This window comes from Littorina saxatilis, linkage group LG12, assembly GCF_037325665.1.
Source record: "Littorina saxatilis isolate snail1 linkage group LG12, US_GU_Lsax_2.0, whole genome shotgun sequence".
Classification (NCBI taxonomy): Eukaryota; Metazoa; Mollusca; class Gastropoda; order Littorinimorpha; family Littorinidae; genus Littorina; species Littorina saxatilis.
The window spans coordinates 6015102-6027947 of NC_090256.1; the positions used below are offsets into that span (position 1 = coordinate 6015102).

The 12846-nt window shown below is 42.1% G+C and overlaps 1 long non-coding RNA gene across 1 annotated transcript; it reads right to left on the reverse strand.

The window, feature by feature from the left end:
- Positions 1-201: 201 nt before the first annotated feature.
- On the reverse strand, positions 202-9191 carry LOC138981128 (uncharacterized). Its single transcript, XR_011460566.1, has 4 exons — positions 9087-9191; positions 3734-3865; positions 2957-3040; positions 202-1032 (listed from the first exon to the last, which is right to left on the reverse strand). It is a non-coding gene; the product is annotated as an uncharacterized lncRNA (long non-coding RNA).
- Between the last annotated feature and the right edge of the window lie 3655 nt (positions 9192-12846).

A 12846-nucleotide genomic window follows, 5' to 3' on the forward strand; every position in this document is an offset into this window, starting at 1 on the left:
AATTGACAAAAAGAAATGTCTGCAGCAGTCGCAGAACAAACGGGTCTGGGGTAGGAATTGTTGAACACATAATATACCGAGCAACAAAATTCGTCATTGTTTGATTGACAAAATCTTCATCAATTATTGAGTTAGAATTATTAAACTACAAAAGTTTAATGAAGGCATGTTTGACCTTGCTTTTGTGTGATTATTTTGATGCTGTGACTGTTTTAACACACGGGACAAGCAGGTTTATCGTAAAACACATAATGCGCGCTCGCAGCGCGTGCAAGTAGAGCAGGAGAAATCTGATGTGTGAGATGTGTTCACTAATGCATTAGCAACCAAAAGAGACCATGGCACGCTTGCTGCCAGTCTCACTTTTGAAACAGCCAGGATGCCAAGATTGACACCACCAAAATGCCAGGTCGATTTAAAGCTGGGGGTGATCCAGAAGCGCTGGCATGTGCTTTCAACGTGCATGTGTCAACAGTTTATCACCTTCTGCAATGTTCTGGTGACATTGGAAGCACTGCAGTTATGCAACGCGGTAGATTTTTTCGCATTACCCCAATAAGACAAGATCGCAAATTCCTTCCACAACGTCTTCGACATCGATTCAATTCAGCCCCTGACAATACCAGGAACATCACTAGAAGCAACCAGTGTCCGATCAGTGGCCAGAGAACGCGATGAAGGCTGACTGAGCGAGACCTCCAAAACTTCGTTTTGTCCCGTGTGTTGAAACAATCGCAGCATCAAAATACTCACGCAACAGCTGTGTCAAACATGCCTTCATCAAAATGTTGTGGTTTGATAATTCTAACTCCATAATTGTTCGAGATTTTGTCAATCAAACATTGCAGAATTTTTTCGCGTTTCTTTTGTTGCTCGGTATATGTTGCTATTAAATAATATGAACGGAGCTCTGGTAAACCCCATCTTGAAAGTTCACACACGAAAGTCCGATAACAAAAACACCCTTCAGAGTTGGGAGGATTCCAGGCCCTTTGTCTTTGGTTTAGTTTTCAACTCGCTGTCCGGAACATCCTGTTCGAAATAAAAGTGAGTTTTAGAACATGATGCATTTCCAACTCTTAACAGGTTTGTGTTAAACGTTTGTACTTAATTGATAACACTGAAGTGTAAATCTTAACTAATAGTGGACTTCTTCTTGCTGTCAGCAGATCTCCAACAATCGCAGTTTCAGGTAAACTTTTTTTTGTTCCAGAACGGGCATAGGTCACATAACAGAGAACAAATACGTCACGTCCAATTCGCTCTCACCTTCCCAACACACAATGACACTCGCATGCACGCACATGCACACACGACTGAATGTAAAAAGTAATCCCTCTTGAAGCAGGAGTCTGTCCCTAAGAACAAAAAGTAGAATTAAAATAGGTCTTTCGCAAGGATTTCATTAGCGCATGGCCACTCTGGAAAATGGCACTCTACAAATTGTTTATATAAGGTAAGCAGTAAACCGTACTGCTATTGTGGCGAGGCCTTGAGCACGCCCGTTTTCCTTAACTCGTTCTTAACCTATGTGAACCCAGGGAAAACACCTTGTCAACAATCACTGGAAGCCAAAGATCACTGTCGCAATTAATCGTGAACTCCGATGAGTTTTAGTTCAAAGAAAAGGGTGTCATATTGAATGCACCCTCTAGTAATCCGTTTGTAAAGAAACTACCTAAGTTTTGTTGGTTTGATCTAAATAATGAATTATAAGGAAATCATTTATTATGTAATGTATTCTATATTATAGAATGCATTCTATAACGTCCCGAACTGCCTTCTATGATAAAATGCATTCTATTTCTATTTACACAAAATACCAAAATGCTTTTTATGATAGAATGCGTTCTTTAACGTCCTGAAATGCATTATAATTTATATGCATAATGTCCCGAAACTACAACAGGCCAGCCCCGCAAAGAAAAGCAGAACTACACACACACACACACACACACAGCCACACACACGCACAGAGAGAGAGAGAGAGAGAGAGAGAGAGAGAGAGAGAGAGAGAGAGAGAGAGAGAGAGAGAGAGAGAGAGAGAGAGAGAGAGAGAGAGAGAGAGAGAGACAGACAGAGAGAGAGAGAGACAGAGAGAGAGACACAGAGAGAGAGACAGAGACAGAGACAGAGAGAAAGAGAGAGCTGTGTGTGAGAGTGTTTGTAGATCTGCTTTCGAAGCAGGGACCATACCGAGCTGGCCTGTAGAAGTTTTGTGGCGCTTTATGGAATGCATTCTATCATAAGAATGCATTCTATCATAAGAATGCATTGTTGGACGTTATAGAATGCATTCTATAATAGAATACATTTCTGGGCAAATGACAAGTATGATTGAATGCATTCTATATTATACAATGTTTTCTATTTTATAGAATGCATTCTATAAATATAGAATGTGTTCTATGATATGGAATGCATTCTTTAAAATAAAATGCATTCTAATTTCTATCATAATTTTCTAAAATATTTCATTATTTAGATCAAACTAACCAAAACTTACAAACGGATCGCTTTTAACTCACGTGATCTCAAGCTAAACCTACGTGAACCGAAGGAAAACACCTTGTCAGCGACCATTGGAGGCCAGCGATCACTGTCAAAACCAATCATAAACTCCGATGAGAATATTTTCAAAAGAAAAGGGTGTCATATTGAATGCACCCTGCATACACTGTTAGCGACAATGGCAGATCCAAGCGGATCAGCAGCGTGTTGTCTGTTGGCCATGCTTTGACTAAAGCTGGCCTCAGTGTTTACGGCACTACTCTACCATAACGAATGGAAATTCTGAGTACACTTAGTTCAGGAAAACATTTTATCATTGCAGGCCTCAGCACTCACTGAACTTAAAAATATGTATATTTTTCCACCTTTTAATGAGAAGACTGCAAAATAAGGCAGCATTCTCAAAATGTAACTGCGCTGTATCCCACAGAAAGCTTAAACTTACATGAAGTGCATCCACAAGGTTTCGTCGCATTACTGTTAGCTCCATCTCCAGAAAGTGAACTGCCTCAGCCAAGCAGTATGGTTCCTGCACACACAAGATGCATGTTAAGAAATCAAACACTGTTTTACTGAAGTTCCACATCGTAGCAACACTGACAAGTGTTCTGATTCTCATACTTTTGTTTATTGTGAACCTGTGTATCAACATTTAGATTTCTGTCAAATGTGGAAGGAGAGGGGGCTGGCTGTGTGTGTGTGTGTGTGTGTGTGTGTGTGTGTGTGTGTGTGTGTGTGTGTCCACATATGAGTTTGGCGACTGTCTGGTGTGTTTTGCACGGAGATATTAATTTTGAAACAGAGTATTTCAGCAAATAGTATAATCAATGATTCCGCAACCGCCGGCACAATTGGCCTAGTGGTAAGGCGTCCGCCCGGTGATCGGGAGGTCGTGGCTTCGAACCCCGGCCGGGTCATACCTAAAACTTTAAAATTGGCAATCTAGTGGCTGCTCCGCCTGGCGTCTGGCATTATGGGGTTAGTGCTAGGACTGGTTGGTCCGGTGTCAGAATAATGTGACTAGGTGAGACATGAAGCCTGTGCTGCGACTTCTGTCTTGTGTGTGGCGCACGTTAAATGTCAAAGCAGCACCGCCCTGATATGGCCCTTCGTAGTCGGCTGGGCGTTAAGCAAATAAACAAACAAAACTTATCAGATCAATTTGAAAGTCAATATTTCTCTGCAAAACTACACACTCTATGCAAATGCAGGACATGCGTACCTTGGTAAACACGTCTGGGTTGCCGTCAGTGCCTCCTGTTCATCCTCAGTGCAATTCCGAAGAAATGTGCGCAGGTTACGCCCACATCGATTCGCCACATGGGCACATCAGCTCAAACGGCTTCCCAGTTCCCTGAAAGTGTGATAGATCTGTGAAATCAAATACAACCAAGCATGCATAGAATTATTCTAAATTGCGCACACAATCAACCTGGCCACTAGATCTATTATGATGAATGTTGTTCATTAATGTATGCTGTTTTTAGCCTACCGCTTCACTTTATCTAGCGTGCAGATCGTACATCTATGATCTAACCAAAGGAAGAAGAAGAATCCGAAAATCTGCAAATGTATTGCTCTGACCACAGGCGGAAGGTATCGTTCACTGGACCACCATTATAATTATAAGGAACCCCTGGACATATAGTCCAGGCATATTAGAGAACAACGTTGAAGTGACAATGACTAGGTTTAAAATGTCCCTTATCAGAAAGTTCAACCTCAGTCCTTTGATGTTTATTAAACACATTTTCATATAAAGTTGGCGCTTCATACGGAAAAATGGCTTTGAAATTGACCCAAATCCTTCTTTGGGCTCTGTAAATGTCGTTTGGGGGTATGGTTGTAAAATGGTATCTACTGGTCACCCCAATGTATAAACTGAAAACTCTTTCTGCACCAGAACACGCAGAAAGGATTGTATCTGCCTGATGTCTGATGCTTTTCAAAATCCCCAACCATTAACACCTTCAAAACGGACTTTAACTGACACTGTTGTTTTTCCCTATATAATCCTTACTATTTTTCCGAGACGTCGTCGTGTTGTGTATTTAGCTTGCCACAACCTCATACATGGTCCTAAAAGTTAAAGTTGAAGAAAATACTAAAGATAAATGAAAAAGCTGACGCAGTGTCATTCGCACCGTGAATCCCCCCATGGGAACATACTAAAGTCTGGTTCCAAATAGGCTCAATTTCCTTCTATTTCTTTGTATTTCTGCCTCGTAGGGGTAGGGGTGTTCAAACCAAAGGCACCTTTAAACCAAAATTCAAATCACACATCTTACAATACTAAGACACTCAGCAGTAAAAGGGTGTCTGCTGGTAAAAAATTCCAAACAATCCTAAAAGTACTTCACTACTAAAAGTGCTTTTAAAAAGAGCCGTTATTTTTCCCTCTATATTCAGTATTGTGTTTTCTGCGAACATGTAGTCTATTTAGATGGTTGTCGTGTGCACTTGAGTTGCTAAAGCGTTTTCAGTTGGGCATATGTCGAAAAGCAAAGAATTAGCCCTTTGAAAACCATCAGAACTGTCACACAAAAATAACATTTACCTATCTCACCAACTGACCAAACATATGGCTTTTCCTTATGTATTATGTATTGTCGTGTTTTTTGTAGCATACTTGTGAAAACAGCCACCACTGTTGTAAATGATACTTTAAAGAGCATTATTTCATTTTTACAGTTGAAGGACAACCTGGACTGCCGTATATTACAGCTGTTTTACAATCAGCCAAAATTTTCTTAACAAACGTATGTTAAGAACAACTCCCACAGTGAAATTGAAGGAAAACAAATTGAAAATCCCCCTGCCATAGAGGAGCTAAAGAATCAACAATAAACGACTGCATGGATAGCTTGATGCACGAATGCATTGCGGACATGTTTGTCTCCAACCAAGAGAAAGTTCCAAAAAATCCCTTTTGTGCTTCTTATTATACAGTGACGTCAAAGACAGCCTTTTCTGCTGTTCATAAATTCAGGGGTTATGGTTACACTAAACGACGTAGTTGTAGCCATACTGCCATCCAGATTTATTTTTTCCTTGCGAGCAGTCACAGGGTGTTTGTGCTGTCTGCCAACCGTTAGATGACCCCGCCCAAGTCTGTTAAGGGACCGTTTGACCGTTATAGAACGCGTCTTTTTGATTTTTTGGCACAGTTGGAAACGGTTGATTTTTATCCCTACCATTGTTTCCAAACATTATATAGGAATGTTTTGTGAACAACGGATAATAGCCGCTACTCGCATGTGTAGCAAAAGTGAGCGTACATACTCACCCTGGTCGTCCAGCCGTTGTCCGTTGCCCGTCTTTATCTGTCTGTACTGAACATTACCTTTGGATATTTCTCCAACGCTATGAAGTGAAGAAACACCAAATGTTGCAAAATGTTGTATGACCCCAAGAGCTCAAAAAAGATACTTGAGAACCTTGACCTTACCTTAAGGTCAAGGTCACAGGGAGAATGAATGTGGTCTAAAAACTGCAAAATTTCACATTGTGCCAGTTTTCTGGAAAACAAATTAAAAACAGCGGGCTTAGTTTTGTATGGTATACAAGAAAAAGAAAGCCTTATCTTCTGATACCATTTTGGTTGACCTCGCTTCAATGTCAAGGTCACAGGAGTCCTTCAAAGTTGAATTGTATACATGTTTTGAAGTGACCTTGACCCTGAACTATGAAAAAAATCTTTCAAACTTCATAATTGTGTGGGGCACATGTTATATACTGATATTGAGCCACATTTAGTCACATATCATCAAGGTCAAGGTCACTTTGCCCCTTATGAAATGTGACTGAAACGGGCAATTGAATCACTAAAAGTGACAATGTCTCTTTGTAGAAAGTGCCAATAAGTATGTTTATGCTTCCTATGTCTTGAATTGATAGCCTTGTGATGTGTGACCTTTGATGATCTTGACCTTGGCCAAAGGTCATGTGTAATTTGGTAGGAAAAATCTGTAAAACAGTTCTAATAGTGTACAATGTCCTTGCCAGCTTCAGTTGTTAGACCTTCACCTTCAAGGTCACCTGAAGGTCAAGGTCACTTTAAGACAAAGGTCAAGCATGAGAGTCGCATGGGCTTTGCTTTGTTAAGATTTTTTACCAAGACACATGGATTTCTTTACCCGGCTTGGTCACATTTTTCATAGGGGTCAATGTGACCTTGACCCTAACGATATGTGACCAGATGTGGCTCACTATGAAATTCTAACAAACGCCCCACTCAGTGTTTAAGTTTGTAAGAGATATCGTCCATAGTAAAGTTAAAGGGGCAAGCTCACATCAAAATATGTCTACAATTCAACTTTGAAGGGCTCCTCTGACCTTGACATTGAAGCGAGGTCAACCAAAATGGTATCAGAAGATAAGGCTTTCTTTTTCTTGTATACCATACAAAACTAAGCCCGCTGTTTTTAATTTGTTTTCCAGAAAACTGGCACAATGTGAAATTTTGCAGTTTTTAGACCACATTCATTCTCCCTGTGACCTTGACCTTATGGTAAGGTCAAGGTTCTCAAGTATCTTTTTTGAGCTCTTGGGGTCATACAACATTTTGCAACATTTGGTGTTTCTTCACTTCATAGCGTTGGAGAAATATCCAAAGGTAATGTTCAGTACAGACAGATAAAGACGGGCAACGGACAACGGCTGTACGACCAGGGTGAGTATGTACGCTCACTTTTGCTACACATGCGAGTAGCGGCTATTATCCGTTGTTCACAAAACATTCCTATATAATGTTTGGAAACAATGGTAGGGATAAAAATCAACCGTTTCCAACTGTGCCAAAAAATCAAAAAGACGCGTTCTATAACGGTCAAACGGTCCCTTAACAGACTTGGGCGGGGTCATCTAACGGTTGGCAGACAGCACAAACACCCTGTGACTGCTCGCAAGGAAAAAATAAATCTGGATGGCAGTATGGCTACAACTACGTCGTTTAGTGTAACCATAACCCCTGAATGTATGAACAGCAGAAAAGGCTGTCTTTGACGTCACTGTATAATAAGAAGCACAAAAGGGATTTTTTGGAACTTTCTCTTGGTTGGAGACAAACATGTCCGCAATGCATTCGTGCATCAAGCTATCCATGCAGTCGTTTATTGTTGATTCTTTAGCTCCTCTATGGCAGGCGGATTTTCACTTTGTTTTCCTTCAATTTCACTGTGGGAGTTGTTCTTAACATACGTTTGTTAAGAAAATTTTGGCTGATTGTAAAACAGCTGTAATATACGGCAGTCCAGGTTGTCCTTCAACTGTAAAAATGAAATAATGCTCTTTAAAGTATCATTTACAACAGTGGTGGCTGTTTTCACAAGTATGCTACAAAAAACACGACAATACATAATACATAAGGAAAAGCCATATGTTTGGTCAGTTGGTGAGATAGGTAAATGTTATTTTTGTGTGACAGTTCTGATGGTTTTCAAAGGGCTAATTCTTTGCTTTTCGACATATGCCCAACTGAAAACGCTTTAGCAACTCAAGTGCACACGACAACCATCTAAATAGACTACATGTTCGCAGAAAACACAATACTGAATATAGAGGGAAAAATAACGGCTCTTTTTAAAAGCACTTTTAGTAGTGAAGTACTTTTAGGATTGTTTGGAATTTTTTACCAGCAGACACCCTTTTACTGCTGAGTGTCTTAGTATTGTAAGATGTGTGATTTGAATTTTGGTTTAAAGGTGCCTTTGGTTTGAACACCCCTACCCCTACGAGGCAGAAATACAAAGAAATAGAAGGAAATTGAGCCTATTTGGAACCAGACTTTAGTATGTTCCCATGGGGGGATTCACGGTGCGAATGACACTGCGTCAGCTTTTTTATTTATCTTTAGTATTTTCTTCAACTTTAACTTTTAGGACCATGTATGAGGTTGTGGCAAGCTAAATACACAACACGACGACGTCTCGGAAAAATAGTAAGGATTATATAGGGAAAAACAACAGTGTCAGTTAAAGTCCGTTTTGAAGGTGTTAGTGGTTGGGGATTTTGAAAAGCATCAGACATCAGGCAGATACAATCCTTTCTGCGTGTTCTGGTGCAGAAAGAGTTTTCAGTTTATACATTGGGGTGACCAGTAGATACCATTTTACAACCATACCCCCAAACGACATTTACAGAGCCCAAAGAAGGATTTGGGTCAATTTCAAAGCCATTTTTCCGTATGAAGCGCCAACTTTATATGAAAATGTGTTTAATAAACATCAAAGGACTGAGGTTGAACTTTCTGATAAGGGACATTTTAAACCTAGTCATTGTCACTTCAACGTTCCCTTCACTAAAGTGGCTAAGATGCCTGGACTAATATATACAAGTATAACAATAACACAAAACCAAGCACATCAACCAGAATAAAAAATCAACATCAAATTGAAATAGAGTTTATTTACCAACGCAGAACTAATGTCCACTGATCAGCTGAAACCGTTGCGACAGCAAAATTAGAGAAATTGTCTTTAAACGTCCACAGATACAAGTAACAGGAACATGTTACAACAAAAATACGAGTGACTAAGCTTAGATGACTTAATACAAAATCTCAGCAAGCAACTTACAGATAACAATCGGAAATCCTGAGCCAAATCAACGCAGCGACAACGCAGACAGGTCCACAGATCTAAAAGTGTCAACGTTCTTTTTTGGTCCAGCTGAAGCATGATGGGACAATTAGTAACATTATTAAATTGTAAAAATAAAAAAGCTAATACTTACCGCTTATTAGATGTCTCAGATGAAATAAATGTTTGATGAAAAAATATAAGCACAACACGATTAAAAACAAAAACAAAAACACGTCCCGCAGCGGACTAGGGGGTATAAAAATTATATACTCTAAGCGACGCTAGATCCCGACGAGTCTCCGTAGCTCAATCGGTAGAGCGCTGACATGGCAAGACGAAGGTCTCGGGTTCGAATCTGCTCATGGCCCAACTATTTTTAATGTATTATTTTATTCGGAGCATGACTTGTGAAACACTTGTTGAACACGTGTGTTCACCTGGTGTTCCACTGTGCAAAAAAGTGTTTACCATGTGTTCCAAAAGTGTTCAGGTAGCAGAAGATGCTTCAGGATAATACATTGAGAACACTTTCTGTGTTCCAAAAGTGTAAAAATGTGTTCACCCTAACACTTTAAGTGTTCACCCTAAACACTTTCAGTGTTCTCAAAGTGTTATAAAATTTAGAGTGTAGGACTGGTTGGTCCGGTGTCAGAATAATGTGACTGGGTGAGACATGAAGCCTGTGCTGCGACTTTTGCCTTTTGTGTGGCGCACGTTATATCTCAAAGGAGCACCGCCCTGATAATTATGGAAACAAACAAACAAATACGCACATAGACAGACGGACACACACACCTTTACAAACAAACACATATACACACTCATACACACACAAACATACACACAAACTCATGCACACACACATTCACACACACACACACACACACTCCGGTTGGTCCGGTGTCAGAATAATGTGACTGGGTGAGACATGAAGCCTGTGCTGCGACTTCTGTCTTGTATGTGGCGCACGTTATATGTCAAAGCAGCACCGCCCTGATATGGCCCTTCGTGGTCGGCTGGGCGTTAAGCAAACAAACAAACAAACACCCACACACACACACACACACACACACACACTGTACATACGCACGCACACACACACACACACACACACACACACACACACACACACACACACATTGACTGACACAAATCTCATACACACATAACACACACTTATACGCACATAGACCGGCACGGTTGGCCTAGTGGTAAGGCGTCCGCCCCGTGATCGGGAGGTCGTGGGTTCGAACCCCGACCGGGTCATACCTAAGACTTTAAAATTGGCAATCTAGTGGCTGCTCCGCCTGGCGTCTGGCATTATGGGGTTAGTGCTAGGACTGGTTGGTCGGGTGTCAGAATAATGTGACTGGGTGAGACATGAAGCCTGTGCTGCGACTTCTGTCTTGTGTGTGGCGCACGTTAAATGTCAAAGCAGCACCGCCCTGATCGTATGGCCCTTCGTGGTCGGCTGGGCGTTGAGCAAACAAACAAACAAACAAATACGCACATAGACAGTCGGACACACACACCTTTACAAACAAACACATATACACACTCATACACACACAAACATACACACAAACTCATGCACACACACATTCACACACACACACACACTCTCTCTCTCTCTCAAACACACACACACACACACACACACACACACACACACACACACACACACACACACCAAGTCACACACACACACACACACACACACACACACACTCACTCACACTCACTCACTCTCTAACAAAAAAACTTCATACACACAAAACACACACCCATACGCACATATGGACAGACGGACATGCACACCTTTACAAACAAACACACATACACGCACACACATACACTTATGCCCACACACACACATACACACACACGAGTACAGACTCATGCACGCGTGCGCACGCACACACACACACACACACACACAAATACACACACACCACACACACTACGAGTACAGACTATATATAGCGTTCACGGGATACCTCCAGCTTCGCTGGGATTAAGTAGATGTGCAACGCCAAGGCACTGCATACCCCAGCGAAAGACAAACATCTCTCTCTCTCTCTCTCTCTCTCTCTCTCTCTCTCTCTCTCTCTCTCTCTCTCTCTCTCTCTCTCTCTCTCTCTCTCTCTCTCTCTCTCTCTCTCTCAAAAACACACACACACACGAACACACACACACACACATACACACCCAAGTTACACACGTACACACGTACACACATACACACTCACTCACACGCACTCACTCACTCTCTCACACACACTTCACTGTACACACAAAACACACCCCCATACGCACATATAGACAGACGGACATACACACCTTTACAAACAAACAAACATACACACACACATACACTTACGCACACGCACAAACACAAACCAACCCACCCACTCTCTCTCTCTCTCTCTCTCTCTCTCTCTCTCTCTCTCTTTATCTCTTATACAAACAGACACACACCCACACAAACACACACACACACACACACACACACACACACACACACACACATGTACATACGCACGCATGTACGCACGCACACACCCACACACACACACACACACACATTGACTCACACAAATCTCATACACACAATACACACACTCATACGCACATACACGGTTGGCCTAGTGGTAAGGCGTCCGCCCCGTGATCGGGAGGTCGTGGGTTAGAACCCAGGCCGGGTCATACCTAAGACTTTAAAATTGGCAATCTAGTGGGTGCTCCGCCTGGCGGCTGGCATTATGGGGTTAGTGCATGCTAGGACTGATTGGTCCGGTGTCAGAATAATGTGACTGGGTGAGACATGAAGCCTGTGCTGCGACTTCTGCCTTTTGTGTGGCGCACGTTATATCTCAAAGCAGCACCGCCCTGATAATTATGGAAACAAACAAACAAATACGCACATAGACAGACGGACACACACACCTTTACAAACAAACACACATACACACTCATACACACACAAACATACACACAAACTCATGCACACACACATTCACACACACACACACACTCCGGTTGGTCCGGTGTCAGAATAATGTGACTGGGTGAGACATGAAGCCTGTGCTGCGACTTCTGTCTTGTGTGTGGCGCACGTTATATGTCAAAGCAGCACCGCCCTGATATGGCCCTTCGTGGTCGGCTGGGCGTTAAACAAACAAACAAACACCCACATGACACACACACACACACACACACACACACACTGTACATACGCACGCACACACACACACACACACATTGACTGACACAAATCTCATACACACATAACACACACTTATACGCACATAGACCGGCACGGTTGGCCTAGTGGTAAGGCGTCCGCCCCGTGATCGGGAGGTCGTGGGTTCGAACCCCGGTGGGGGAATACCTAAGACTTTAAAACTTATTGGCAATCTAGTGGCTGCTCCGCCTGGCGTCTGGCATTATGGGGTTAGTGCTAGGACTGGTTGGTCCGGTGTGAGAATAATGTGACTGGGTGAGACATGAAGCCTGTGCTGCGACTTCTGTCTTGTGTGTGGCGCACGTTATATGTCAAAGCAGCACCGCCCTGATATGGCCCTTCGTGGTCGGCTGGGCGTTGAGCAAACAAACAAACAAATACGCACATAGACAGTCGGACACACACACCTTTACAAACAAACACATATACACACTCATACACACACAAACATACACACAAACTCATGCACACACACACATTCACACACACACACACACACACACTCTCTCT